Source organism: Pithys albifrons, chromosome 3 (genome assembly GCF_047495875.1).
Source record: "Pithys albifrons albifrons isolate INPA30051 chromosome 3, PitAlb_v1, whole genome shotgun sequence".
In the NCBI taxonomy this organism is placed as follows: domain Eukaryota; kingdom Metazoa; phylum Chordata; class Aves; order Passeriformes; family Thamnophilidae; genus Pithys; species Pithys albifrons.
The window spans coordinates 8,820,861-8,834,134 of record NC_092460.1 but is presented as its reverse complement, the minus strand read 5'-3'; the positions used below and the strand labels follow the sequence as shown (position 1 = coordinate 8,834,134).

The 13,274-nt window shown below is 37.8% G+C and overlaps 1 protein-coding gene across 3 annotated transcripts in view; it reads right to left on the bottom strand.

Moving 5' to 3' along the window:
- FHIT (fragile histidine triad diadenosine triphosphatase) overlaps nt 1-13,274 on the bottom strand; it is a 549,696-nt gene that overhangs the window by 420,995 nt on the left and 115,427 nt on the right. Inside the window, exon 1 of one of the 3 annotated variants that reach the window (XM_071549692.1) lies at nt 7,375-7,452. The exons of the other annotated variants lie outside the window; for them this stretch is intronic. The gene's annotated coding sequence lies outside the window, so the exon portion shown is untranslated. Of the gene's footprint in view, nt 1-7,374; nt 7,453-13,274 lie in introns of those variants that run through there. 3 annotated transcript variants of the gene reach the window in all.

Here is a 13,274-nt window from a genome sequence, read left to right as displayed (position 1 = left end):
AAATCCTTTTTTCTAGTGTGGCTACCTAGGGCTACATTACATTCTACAGGAGCAATAAAAATTGTGACATCTCTTGAGATACATAAGTGTAAGGAAAACTCTACCCCAGCAAAAGGAGAGATGGGAGAGGAAGGTCGCTATAGAGACCAGCACATTGAAACACTTGAGCTTAAGCTCATTTATTTGGAGGTTACAGACTAAGAGAGCTGACATGATGGAACAAACAGGAATGTTCTTTTGCTGGACCCTTCAGTGGAAAAGCAGTAGCTTTAAAAACAGGGAGTGAAGAAAAAGCTGTCATGTTTTAACATTTTTTTAGTATTACTTATATAGCACTACATAAAGTCACTTTATAGGCTTTAGAAATACACACCAAGACTAAGCCATCCCCTGAAGTAGCTCACTAATTCCTCTGGGTGAATGCAATTTGGACATCCATATATTGGACAGCAGGGAAGGGGCAAAGAGAGCTGCAGAAGAAAAGCTGAAGGGAGAAAAGTGAAACGATTCAGGGGAGTAAGAAAGTCCATGGGGAGGAGAGAGAAATGGCTCTTCCCCAGATTCTATGATGGTATCAACCAAAGAAAAGTCAGAAAGAGAGGGAGAGAGCACAGGAGGTTCCATGGCAAAAGGCTGGTCCACACAACTCAGGGCCAGCACAGATCCACACAAAAAGAAGTGTGTGATGGGCCAGAGAAGCTGGATGGTGAGTTTCATAACTTCTGCCTGTGAGAAACCAGTTACATCACTTTAAAAAACCCTTCTGAATCTGTATACACTTTCAAAGATCTGTTTTCTGTGTTTTGTTCTTTCATCCTTTTGTCCAGGATTCAATTCTGAAGGCAATGTGTTATTATTAGACCATGTTTTTTTGGTAATGCTACGAATTTGAATTTGTTCCATTTAGAGCAATTCCTGCACTATCCAAGTATCTCCACAAGCATTTTAGCTTGCTGAATTAATAAATGTAAGATAAACATTTAGAGGAAAATGCAGACATTGTACTTAGTCTAACAATTCCTCAGGCATATAGATGAAAATAGTCATTTAATGAAAATTTATTGTCAGATTTACATTTATATATAGCTAATAATACTAGATAGTGGGTTCTTTACATTTATGTACAGTGCATTTATGTTTATTTCTAGATACTGGAATCTTTAAGACATCCCATTAACTCTCATTTTAGCATTTTATATATGTGCTTGCTCTCCAAAATAAAACCACTTAAATCAGGTTGTTCCATGGGCACTGGAATTAACGAAGCCTCATTTCAAAGGATTTATGTATCCCTTTGTTCCCCCCACCAGAACAAGAGCCCTCCCCAATGGCCCTAAGATACCCCAGGCAGGTGATTCCAGCAGTGTGGAGGGAAATGAGGCTTCTGCCTGGGAAGAGCTGCCCGCCCAGGGGTGCACAGACCTGCTCCAGAATCCTGTGTAACACCTGGGAGCAAAAAGATGCTCCCAACATAAAAAGCAGGTCCAGGCCACTGCCCCAAAATGGACTGTTACAACTGTACAGTAATTACAGAACCACCATGGCACGCTGTTCATGTAGGAAGGCATTTTCTCCACTGTAATATGGGCAGCAGAAATACAGAGAAATCAAAACCAAAGGGGCAGATCCTGTGATAAAGAGACTAAACCTGCACTTTCAATGTGCTGGTTTACATCTTGGTAAGAGATTCAAGACTGCTTAGAGAAATTCTTTAAACGCAGGAAAATTTTTAAGTGCTTGCAATTTATACAAGTATATTATTTTAATTGTATTATGTCATAAGTATGTTGTAGCTTGCACTAATTACATATTTAACTGTATATGTACATCATTCTCCTAGTTGCTTTTTACTTCATGATTGCCAAATACCCTGAAGAATATGCATTTTCATCGATGTGTAACTACCATAACATTCCTGATTTTTTTCCCTTTTAGAAAACAGTCCATATGATTATTTTTTAACCTAGACTCACCACACAGAACTGCATGAGTCACATAATCAAACCATGAACCAAACAAATTATTTTGTATGTTTTTGATTTATTACTGGCTTTCTTTCCTACACCACATCACTTCAGGCATCAACAAAGAAATGTTTTGGAGTTACTCCTTTTAACTTTTCAAGACAAAAAAAACATTTACGGTCACATGGTGGATTGGAATAACTGCGACAGAATTATGTTCTCATTTTTCAGTGAGCCTACTAACATTTTAAACAAGAATTGGGTGCCAGATGACTGTTCTGCAACTAATTCAGGAGCAAATTTTTGTATAATCTACTGAAAGTGCTTTGGAGTTCCTTGCCAGCAAGGCTTTCTAATAAGATGCTCCTGAGTAATTAGAAATCTATAGACATGATTAAATCTAAATCTACAATCTGCAGGGTGAACATTTAGGTTGAGGTCTGACAAACTGGCAGAGAATGCGACTGGAGAGCCCTCTGTAGCTTCAAGACTTTGGCTGGCATTTGTGAAAGCTGAAGCTCTGACTTACCTGGGAATACCTCAGGCTGCACTGGATTCCCCTGGACAGACGCTCCCCAAACAGACTCAGCTCAGCCTCACAGCCCTCCCAGCTCCAGCACCAGGATCCAATATTTAACAGAGGATGGGCAGAAATGGGTTATTTCCAAGGAAAACTTTGGATCATCATTGCACCTCTTGAATAATGGATGTAATTTGCCTGGTCTTTATTATTTAAAAGGTCATTTACATGATACATATGTCCTACCCAAGCTACTCAGTAGGTAATTTTACTAGTCAAGCAAAGTTCTCACTAACTTTCATTTTTAACTCAACAGCAAGCAGTTGTTCTGTAAGTACTGCCACAGCAACACCATAAAGATCTGGGAATAGCTGGTTCTAAGCAGTCTGGAAATGGTTACAACTGTAAACAAAAGAGACTCTGAAACTACTGAAAAATTCATTTTCTCATGTTGTTATAAGAGCTGTATTGGCTTCCACGAGTGCACTTCATAGCCAGGAGAAAACCTTCCAAGTTTCTTCACATAAAGTAGCCTTCCAGTTCCACAAAAGACATGAACTTGGCACAACATGAGGAATATAGCCTAATAACAAGGTAAATGCAGGTTAGCATTAAAAAGGTATTTAAAGAAGCAGTTTCTCTAACTAGCTAGACAATTCCAGGACACCCAGCCACTGTTCTGACAGGCAGAGCCGTGCTGAGTGCAAGAAATATCTCGCTTCTCTAATCACTGTCGGCTGAAGATTTCAAAGAGTTTTGGAAAAATATATAGAACTATCTATCTTGCAGATAAGAAAACAAAGCAAAGATAGATTTTGGAGACCACAAAGTGCCAGAAAATTATACAGTAAAATCTTTTTTCCTTGGTTAATTTAGTCCAATTAAAGTTCTCAAAAATTAACAGAAATACTCACAACTCACTGTGTTTGGCCTTGGTTCAAATTATACTGCTACTTTTAAAGGACTATGAAGAAGTAATGTATTACCTTGAATTCTCTGTACTTTTAGGCAGCCAGCAAGCCTAAAACAAAAACTAGCATAAAATAAATTGCCAATGCAGAAAATAAAAGCAAAAACATGCACATGTAAATGTACTTGGTATACAAAATGAGAACATAACACATAAAAATCACCAGTTGAAGTTTACCTCAGCAGAGGAATGGTATTTTGCTAGACTTGCCCATGAATCTTCTGGTATGTCTTTACAGAGGAAAGAAATTCGAATGCACTACAAAAATATATGAAAGTACATTTGGAAAGATCCTCTTAATGTTTATCACAGAAAAGATGCTACTACCCTTGAGGCCATAAGGTTTCTCAATTATTATTCATTCCCCAGATTAACTGGATCACAAATTTCAATATGCCCAATTCATCTTTCTCCACTGCAAAAATCAAACTATCAAGTTGACAAGGATGAGAATTCAGGTGGTTTGTGCAATCCCAATCTATTTGCAAGCAATACGGAACAGCCTTTAATAACAAAGTCATATTAGAGCTTTCAGCAAGCCCCACAATCTCATTTCTGCAGGTGATTCACTGATGTTCTGCCTCTTTCAGAGAAAGCTTTGAGTTCCTGTGTGATACTACACAAGGTATCCACTACAAACTTTTCCTTGGCAATCAATAGTACCACGTAAATGTTCAGTTTGCACTCTCAAGATGCTGGGGAAGAAAAACACACCTGACACTGAAGTAGCAAGTGATGTTTTCTGAACACAGTACGTATTATATGATCTAAAGGGCTCTAAAATCCAATCTTATGTCTTAAAATGTGCATCCAAATTTGGCGAATTTTTCTGACCTTAATCTCTGTCAGTTCCCCATCTGTAAAACAGAGATAATACCACATCCTCACTGGGGCTTTGTGGAGATAAATTTAATTTAAAACCTGTGTAGCACTTGGATACAGTAGTGATGAGCAGCACAGAAAAACCTATGAGGAAATTAATAATTCTGACATCTGAGCAGGGTCTGAATAAGGGTGTAAATAAGGCTTAGGGCCACATATCAAACACTGAGGATAAAACAATATTTTGAGTAGCTGCTCATTAATTGAGCACTGTCTATCTTGTTTACTGAGCAAGGAAGAAGTCTTCTGGAAAAGTATTATGTGTTCCTATAGTTAAAGACTTCATCATAATGCATATGCATAAGAGAAGCTGAATTTCAGTTGCAATGACACTTTAACACTCTCTTCTCTCCATGACTTGCTTTTGCATTCTAAATAATGTTCCCTCTGTGAAGTTTGCATGGGTAAGATTTATATACAAGGAATGAATTATGATCTCATTGTGGATCTCTGATTCCCATGCACAAGTGGTAATGAACAAATCTTGCTTAAAAAAAATTCCATTAGAAATATAAAATACCAAGCTTGCCTAGGCTTGGCAAATACAGCAGGGCTTCTACTGAATTTCCTCTTCAATTGCTTGAAATGGTCTAAGTGCTACTTCTGTTAACACCTACTATGTATTACCAAAAGAAACTTGGGATGGGAAAATATATCAGGACACTGTCCTTTCAACTTTTATCCAAGGCATTAAATCTTAATTCCCAACAATAACAGCAGCTGGCATGTTCCTTTTGCTCCTTCCTATGAAAGTAAATCAAGCAGAAATAAATCTAGAAGTGCACTTGGAAATCAAGGAGGAACAGGACCTCCACAACACTCTGCAGTACCTTCTTCCTGGTCCAAAAAAAGCCTCTCTGCACCTTTCCGGAGCAGACAGTGGTGACAAGCCCCTGGTCCTCCAGACCACACAAACTCTGCCAAGGGAACAGACCCCACTGTGCCCACCCTGGGAGAGCACAGCCCTCGCAGAGGAGCCCAAACCACAACCCTGCCATGGGAGCAGCCGGGAGGCTCCAGAGGCTGGACAGCTCCCAAGCCTGGTTTCATTTACATGAAATGGAACCGGCTCAGCAAAAGCCAGAGGAGTCACACCCAGCAATAGAAGATCTGAGCCAGATCCCACAAGGTTCTGTTCAAGGAGTTTGTAAAACCCAAGTGATGAAATAGCCTAATGTTTCAAAATAATTTTTTTTAACACAAAATCATTTGAAAAAATAAAGCAGATTTCCCAGAGACTACTTGCACAAAATCTTAAGAAAACACTGTTCTCTTTTAATTAATTTCATCTGTGTAAAATTATCAACAGTCTTAAATATCATCGAGAGAAGTGAAAGCTGTTATATTCCAGCCAAAATATCTGTCTTCAGAGAGTAATTACAAGACATTCTTTGTTCAAATTGACACCAAATTCGCTATACTTTGTCAACAAATCTTATGTACTAAAACAATTCTAACAGAAGTTGTTCTACCTAGAACATTCCATCTTCTGAAAAGGGCAACAGAAAGCCAACATCTTTTAAATATTTAATTAGGACTCAAATCAAATTTACATAGTGATGTGCCACATTTTCACCTAGTGATGAAGACAAACATCTCTGCGTATTATCAGTACTTGCAAGGGTAGTCACTTCTGTTTCACTCTGCTTACAGAAGGTCTCCCGAGGTTTTCACACAGTTGTGCATCATTTCAGAGGCTTCTTTTAGGTTTCTATTTAACTAGTTCATTGTTGATATAAGTTGGAACATTACAGTTCCAACAGCAAAATATTTGGTACTCGATGAAAGTTTGAGATATGCCCCAAAATAATTGTATTTGTCTTTAGCAAACACTATATTTGAGTTTTGAACAAAACTGCTGATTGAGGCTGATGAAAATTACTCCAGCTTGAAATGCATTGACAGATGTGCTATCTAGCAAGAGATTTCCCTGGAAACTTTCTCATTTTCTTTCACTAATTTAGAAAAGGTTTATTTAAAATTCACTAGAATGTACTAGAGTACAGTCAAATAATATCTGGTCATGGGAAGAAAGGGAAAATGCAGCTGAGAAACCCAAGTTCTGGCTTCTTGAAATGGTAAAAATTTATCCAGAAACCAGAAGACTTTTAAATGATCTACCATTTCCTAGCAAACGGAAAAAAATAAAACCTATAATTTAATCAAAGAATTAATAAAATGGACACATATTTCTAATTATATGGGCTTTTGGAGAAAAGAAAATGGAAAAACAATTCCAAAGAAAGCTTTCTCACTTTTTCTCTCGATTGAAGAAGTACTTAATTGCCAAGAAACCAAATTTCAGTAAACAGCAACAAATACACAAGCACACAAACACTGTTTACAAAAGCACTATGGAAATCTTGATGTATTTCAAGGTTGTGACTAGTAGAAACTTTAAAATTTCATACACAGTTGTTATGGCCTGCCAATAAATTCACCCCTTCCAAAGACAAAATGGTATGAAATTAAAGCGAATGATTTTCTCTTGCTGACAGCAATATAACCAGCTAAAGTGTGCATTTTCTTCTCCTTCCAGCATTAAAAGATCAGAAAGTCAAAGGTGAAGAGAGAAAAATAGCAGCTGATTTTAATAGAGTTCCTCTGAAATCTAAAAATGTTGGCTGGAAGGGAGATCTTCAAGTGTTGCCTCCAACCCTGGGACAGCAGTGTGAAAATCAGACATTCGATCATTTCAGCCATGACCTCGGCCAGTTGAATCTCCAAGGATGGACATTCCACAGCTAATCCCAGAAATATGTTCTTCAATACACAGGGAAAAAAAGTAGATTATCAATAAACATTGAAGGAAACAATCATTAGGTTTCCACCAAAAAGATCACAAGCCCTATAGGGCAGCAGGCTCTTGTATTATCCCCTCAACCTGTTAGGTGGCACCTTGCCACAGACTGGCTTCTTAATAATTAGCAATAGGAAAGGCTATTTTTTTCCCAGTGTTTTCCAATCTCTGTCCACTGCTCCCTCGCATGATTAGCACAAGCAAAAGGATCCATGTCCCCTTCACTGAAAGCACTTACATAGAGGAAAGCTCCTTTCCTATTGTTGCAAATGAGTCTTTCCAAATTGCCTCGTATAATTATATGGGGAAAAAGCTTTTTCTGCAATAGAAAGAGGAGAACTAGTTCATATGCTGCTACTTGATTAAACAAGATGTTTGTACACATGTATAGGCATCAACACAAGTAAATTTCTGGATATGTATCATTCTACCTCCTGCATCAGTTAAATCTTCAAAAATTTAAAACTTCACAAATTAATGCAATTTAGTATGTGATCACTACAAAGGAAAGATGTCTTTTAACAACTATTTCTTATTCCTGTGCTCTCTCAAGTAATTGCACTAACATTTTAACCCAAGATAATCCAGGTTATTTAGTATTAATCTTGATAATTGATCGTTATTTTAATATATTCTCATTAACCTCACACTGCCCAAGTTGAGTGAAGCTTCTGCCCTCTGGCAATCCAAGATGCCCCACACGCTCCCCTCTGACCTGTGTGACAGCCCTCGATGGAGTGTCACAACACAGGAGTTCACTGGCCAGTATTGCACCACTGTAACATTAAAGCATAGAAAGACACATTCACAAAACTCAAAATTTCCTGAATGCAATGGTTTGGGTGACTAAAGACCTGGAGATTTTGGTTTATTGCTTTCCCTGCTCCTCATGCACCTGGGGGATGGAAACTCAACTGCTACTGAGCAAACCACCCCAGTTCCATAGGTAGCACACACATTCCAGCTGTGACTGATCTCCATGTTAACTCTAAAGAGTGAAATTTTTTGCCCTGCTCTTTTAAGATGTGGGACTAATACTCTGTAACCCATTGTTTAACTGAAGAATGTATACAGGTTGCTATAGCAATAGCTAATCCATATTCCTACAGCTGAATACTTTACTCAACATTATTACATTTACAAAGGACTTCAACTTGCAGCTCTTGCACATACACAGCACAGGATCCTGTAGCTCTGAAATCACTCAGGTGCAGCTTCACTTTGAGCCTGTGCCCTGGACATTTGCACTATTAAAGCAGGCATGTGCACCTTGGGGGATCCCTGCTCTGCTGATAACGAAGCTGCTCTGCAGAAATAGCAATTTGAGATGAGGAATCTCAGATGAAAGAGTCACATGATCTCACAGAAAGTCCCTGAAGCAATGGCATCCCTTGGAATGTGATTTCAAACTCCAAAGCCATGTGGGGAGCAGCCACATTCCCCCACAGCGAACATTTGTGGTTCTGTGCATGGGGTAAATGGCACAATGACCCTCTGTGGCAGGAGATTCTGGAAGGCACACTGAGGGAACCCTGCTTATGCCCACTACTGTGCCTCAGAGTGAGGTTATTTACTGGGCAGGGTAATTTTTTCCCTGCATTTTCTACATGTCCATAGAGAAGAGCTGGCTAAATTTGCAACAGAGCTTTTTATATAAAGAAGAAATATATGTATGATGAATTATTTGGAGCATCGTACTCCGTGGGAGAATTCTGAAGACAAATCGGAGCATATTATTAGTATGTCATTTATTTTATGAACATTTGGTGCACAAATATCTATATCCCTACGCCCACACAGCAACAGGGAAAAAAAGCAGTTCTATTGCACAGTTCGTCATTATTTCTGTTTTGGAGGAAAACCTCAGTAAGCACATTTCTCCAGCTATTTACAACCTCCTTTATCTCTCCTATACACTGGTATTCCCTGTCCCTCCTGAACACACCCAGTCAAACATTACTGGTACAGAGGAAATGAGCCAAGGCACCAGGAGGCAGAGCTGTTACTTCCTCAAGTTCAGAAAGCAGAATTTGCCCACCCCAGTGCAGGGTGTTCAGGGAACAGACGGAAGAGAGCAGGGTGATAGATGAATCTGGACTGAGCAATCCTTTATTCCACAAATAGATCCTGCTAATACAGTAGCATAGGAATGATCAGCTCTTCCCAGAGGGCATCCTGTCCCCAGCAAACAAAGGTATGGAACCTGACATGACAAATATTGATTTCCCCTAGGGAGTTTATTTTCCAAACACAGCTGAAATATTATCTCAAATCAGGACTTTGCATTTAGAGACTTTTAAAACTATGATACTGTAATGCATATCATATGTAAACAACCAGGTCAGCCTAAGTGCAGTATGTATTTACATGCAGTCCTTGAATGCACTAGATGTAAGTGGGGCCATATTTAATTATTTCTGATTCAACACAGTTTTAAATTAATTTCTCACTTTATTTTGGTTCAGTTTAGTAAAGGCACAATCCAAAGCCTTTTCACAGGAAGGAAAAATTCCCAACACACTAAAATTGACTTAGGATATGTTCTCAAAAATCCTAATTATCACATCAATACTGTGGATTTATTCTTCCCTGGTGTTGGTTAGTGCCACTTCACTCACCTAAAGTTAATCTAGATAAATTTTCTGTAATTTATTTTACTATTTGAAAGATTTGATAGCCTATTTGCCTGTTTTATCTGTCAATGGTATGGATCTCCCAGACATGAGACTACAATTAGACCCATATTTCACTCACTTTAATAACTTCAAGTTACCCAAACTTGAAGAGGGATAAGAAGTGGATTATAAAAGTATATAGCTGTTCCATCTAAGAACACATACTCAAGATTCCTCCTACTGTTTCAAGATGAGAATATCAAAGTAATGATATGAAATAACATAGAAAGTGGAAAAATTATTTCTTAAGTGGTACATACAGCACTCTGGCTTTCCTCTGACAAATAAAGGACAACTACTACTAATCCTCTTCTAATTCATTCAATTAACTCTTGGTCTATTTGCACACTTTATTTGAACCACTTCTCAGGGCAGAGGGATTTCTGCAATCAAAGGTAACCCTAAGTTGATACAAGTTAATTTTCTGTGTCACCTGATTAACTTCCAGTAGTACATTTACTTTTTCACTGTTACAGCACAGTCTATGTCACTTTTATAGAAGTGTTTCATACACAGGAAGACCAAAACCAAACTAAAACAGAATTTTTGCTTTCATAAGTATTAGCTGAGGAAAAAAAAATTAAAAACTGCTCTAAACCCAAAAACTTGCTATGCTCAAATGTCTTTTGGTATCAAGATCATTCAGGAACAGTTTCTTCTCAGGCAATTATCCAAGTGAGGAATGAGAGTAACACAAGGCTGAAACTGAGATGCCCAAAGTGTGGATAGTGTTTTTCAGTGTTCAATCTGCCAATTTCTACCTCAAGACCTCCATTCCACATGAGAGCACTTGAAGGTGACTTTCCCCAAATGAATTTCGAGACTCCTAGATGAACCTACCAATCCTAGACTATAACACATCACCATCTTGGCCTTTGCTTGCCCCTTCCTCAAAATTCTAAGTAAAGATTCAGATGTACAAAACTACCCATAATGAAAGAAAAAAAAAAGTGGCCATAAACTAAGCAAACCTTCAGTAAACTTGGCAATTATGGGAATCTGAATAAGAAAATACCGAGAATTTTTCATTATATCAATCAGTTGAGAACAAATTATTTGGGTTGTGTAAACTTAGGCACTGCTTAAGAACTTGTTGCCAGCTCATGGAAAGTCACAACTCCAACAGAAATTAGGTCATATTGAATATAAAAAAATAAACTAACATGATTTAGATGAGTAGTGAAAGGCACATAACAAATGAAAGAATGTAAAGCCATTCCCAGTGATACAAATGCATATGCATATTATTAGGGAGAGAAAATTAATCAACCATCGCTGAAATTAAAGAGATCTCGATAATTTGCATCCCAGAATTCTGAGACAGCTTAGCCAAGCCCTATTGAGAGTGCCAGAAAAACATTACATTGCTAAGCTTTAAAAAACAAACAAGCAAAACCAATATCCACAAATTGGGCAAGTCACATAATTATATTCTTGTTAGCCTGACATCAACTAATGGCACAATACTGCAATGGTTGATGTATGACTTTACTAATAAGCAATTAAAATAAGGCAAAACTAATGCCATTTGAGATGGACTTATAGGAAATAAAATTAGGTATCTGTTTGGGGGTTTTTTTCTTTAAATTTGAAAGCTTGACTGATAAAAAAGGGCACAGACTCAGAATTATACACATTTTCAATATATGACTTAACAGCACAGGGCATTTTTATTAAGAAACCAGAATAATGTAAATTCATCATGACATATACAAAATGCATTTTTGATAAATAATTAAGACACTAATAAATAACTGTAAATAAGAATAATTTGCTTCTAGATGAACTCTGCAGAATTTGGCATATAATCCCACACTAACATCTTTACTGGCATTTAAGAGGAGATTTAAACCACCACAGACAATTTTGTGCACAATAGACTGATGAATGCCCTGAAACATAGTAGGACACCAATGCTAAGCAAGAAAATTGGTTGACTGGGAAAGCTGAGCAAAGAAGAGCAGAGGCTGTGCCAAACACCAAGTTTAACAGAAATTCTGTAGTCCTATTTGCATCTCAAGAAAGTGCACTGAGAATCAGGAGCTTAGCAGAGTTCCAGAGCCACTGCAATGAATGGCACGGACCTCGCAGCAAAGGTTTGGCATCACTGCTGGACGTGCACAAGGAAATCCCAAGCACACAAATGGATGTTCAATTACTTTCTGCATTTGGCAGTGGCACAGCCACAGCTGGAATAAGGCCTCTTGCAAGGATTTATAATTTTTTTAATCAGGCAGATATATTGGAGAATATTCAAGTGAGACAAACACAACAAATCAATTAGAAAACATACTCTGCCAAAGGGCACAGAACTTCATCTTCTTTACTGAAGAAGGGAAGCTTGAGGAGTGCCTGGAGTGCAAAAGCAGCTACCAGCCACACAGGACCTAACAATTTAGAAACACAAAGGTATAAAAACTTCTATTGACGGAAAATTACAACTATTAAAAGAGATGAGCTCAGAAATGAAGTGCATGTTTTGCTTGATGCGTTTCTCTTAATGATAACTTATTATTTGAATAAATTACCCAGGGCAGTAATGAGTAATTTTTAACAAAAGAATAGACAATCTCAAAGATCAAATTAAAACATAATTTGGGAAAGTCATATGATTTTGTCCAGTGACTGTGGAAGACACACAAAGGTGACCACACTGGTGCCTGCCCCTTGGCACCAAGAATGAGCTCCTTATACCAATTTGACTGCTGCACACTACTGTAGGTTCACCTCTGTTTTGGTGCTCTTTGTGTGATGATAATGATCACTGAGCAGACAGGTGTGATGGAGGACTGACTAAATGAGGTAATTTGTAATTAAAATAAAGTGTAAGTTTGATTTCTATTACACCTCTGATTCTGTTATGAATGCTGGTCCAGCCCTTACATAATAATCCACATAAATCAACATTATCTTTGTATCTTTTTAAAAACTTGGTATGCAGCCTCTTTTCTCAGTGCCAAGAGTCTCCCACTGCAAGCAGAAAAACAGTGATTTACATTTACTTTCAAAATATAACTTAAAGAGTTTAGGATGACTGTGGGAAGGCTGGTTGTCAATAATCAGATATGTCTATATCTGCAACCAGGTATAAAACTAAATTTTAAAAGCTGTTTACAGTTTAAACAATACTTAAAACCAGGCACAATATTTTGGTTGGTAAATAAGTAAACAAGCATTTGGCTTTTTCTCTCCAGTTCCCTATTTAGTTTGAACTGGGCAAAGCTTATTCAAAAGAAAACAAACAAGGCAGATGGTTAAATGTCTGTATGGCCTGGAATTCTATCAATTTACCAGCTACCAAATTAGCACTAGGAACAATTGTTCTGCCCAGTACCAGAAAAAATAATGAATCCTTGGAGAGTTCTATGAAGTAGCACATGGAGCAGTGACCTTTTGTGTCCAGGGGTCTTTTTCAAGATGAGATTTCCGATGGAATTCATACAATGTAGTTCTAAATTTTCAG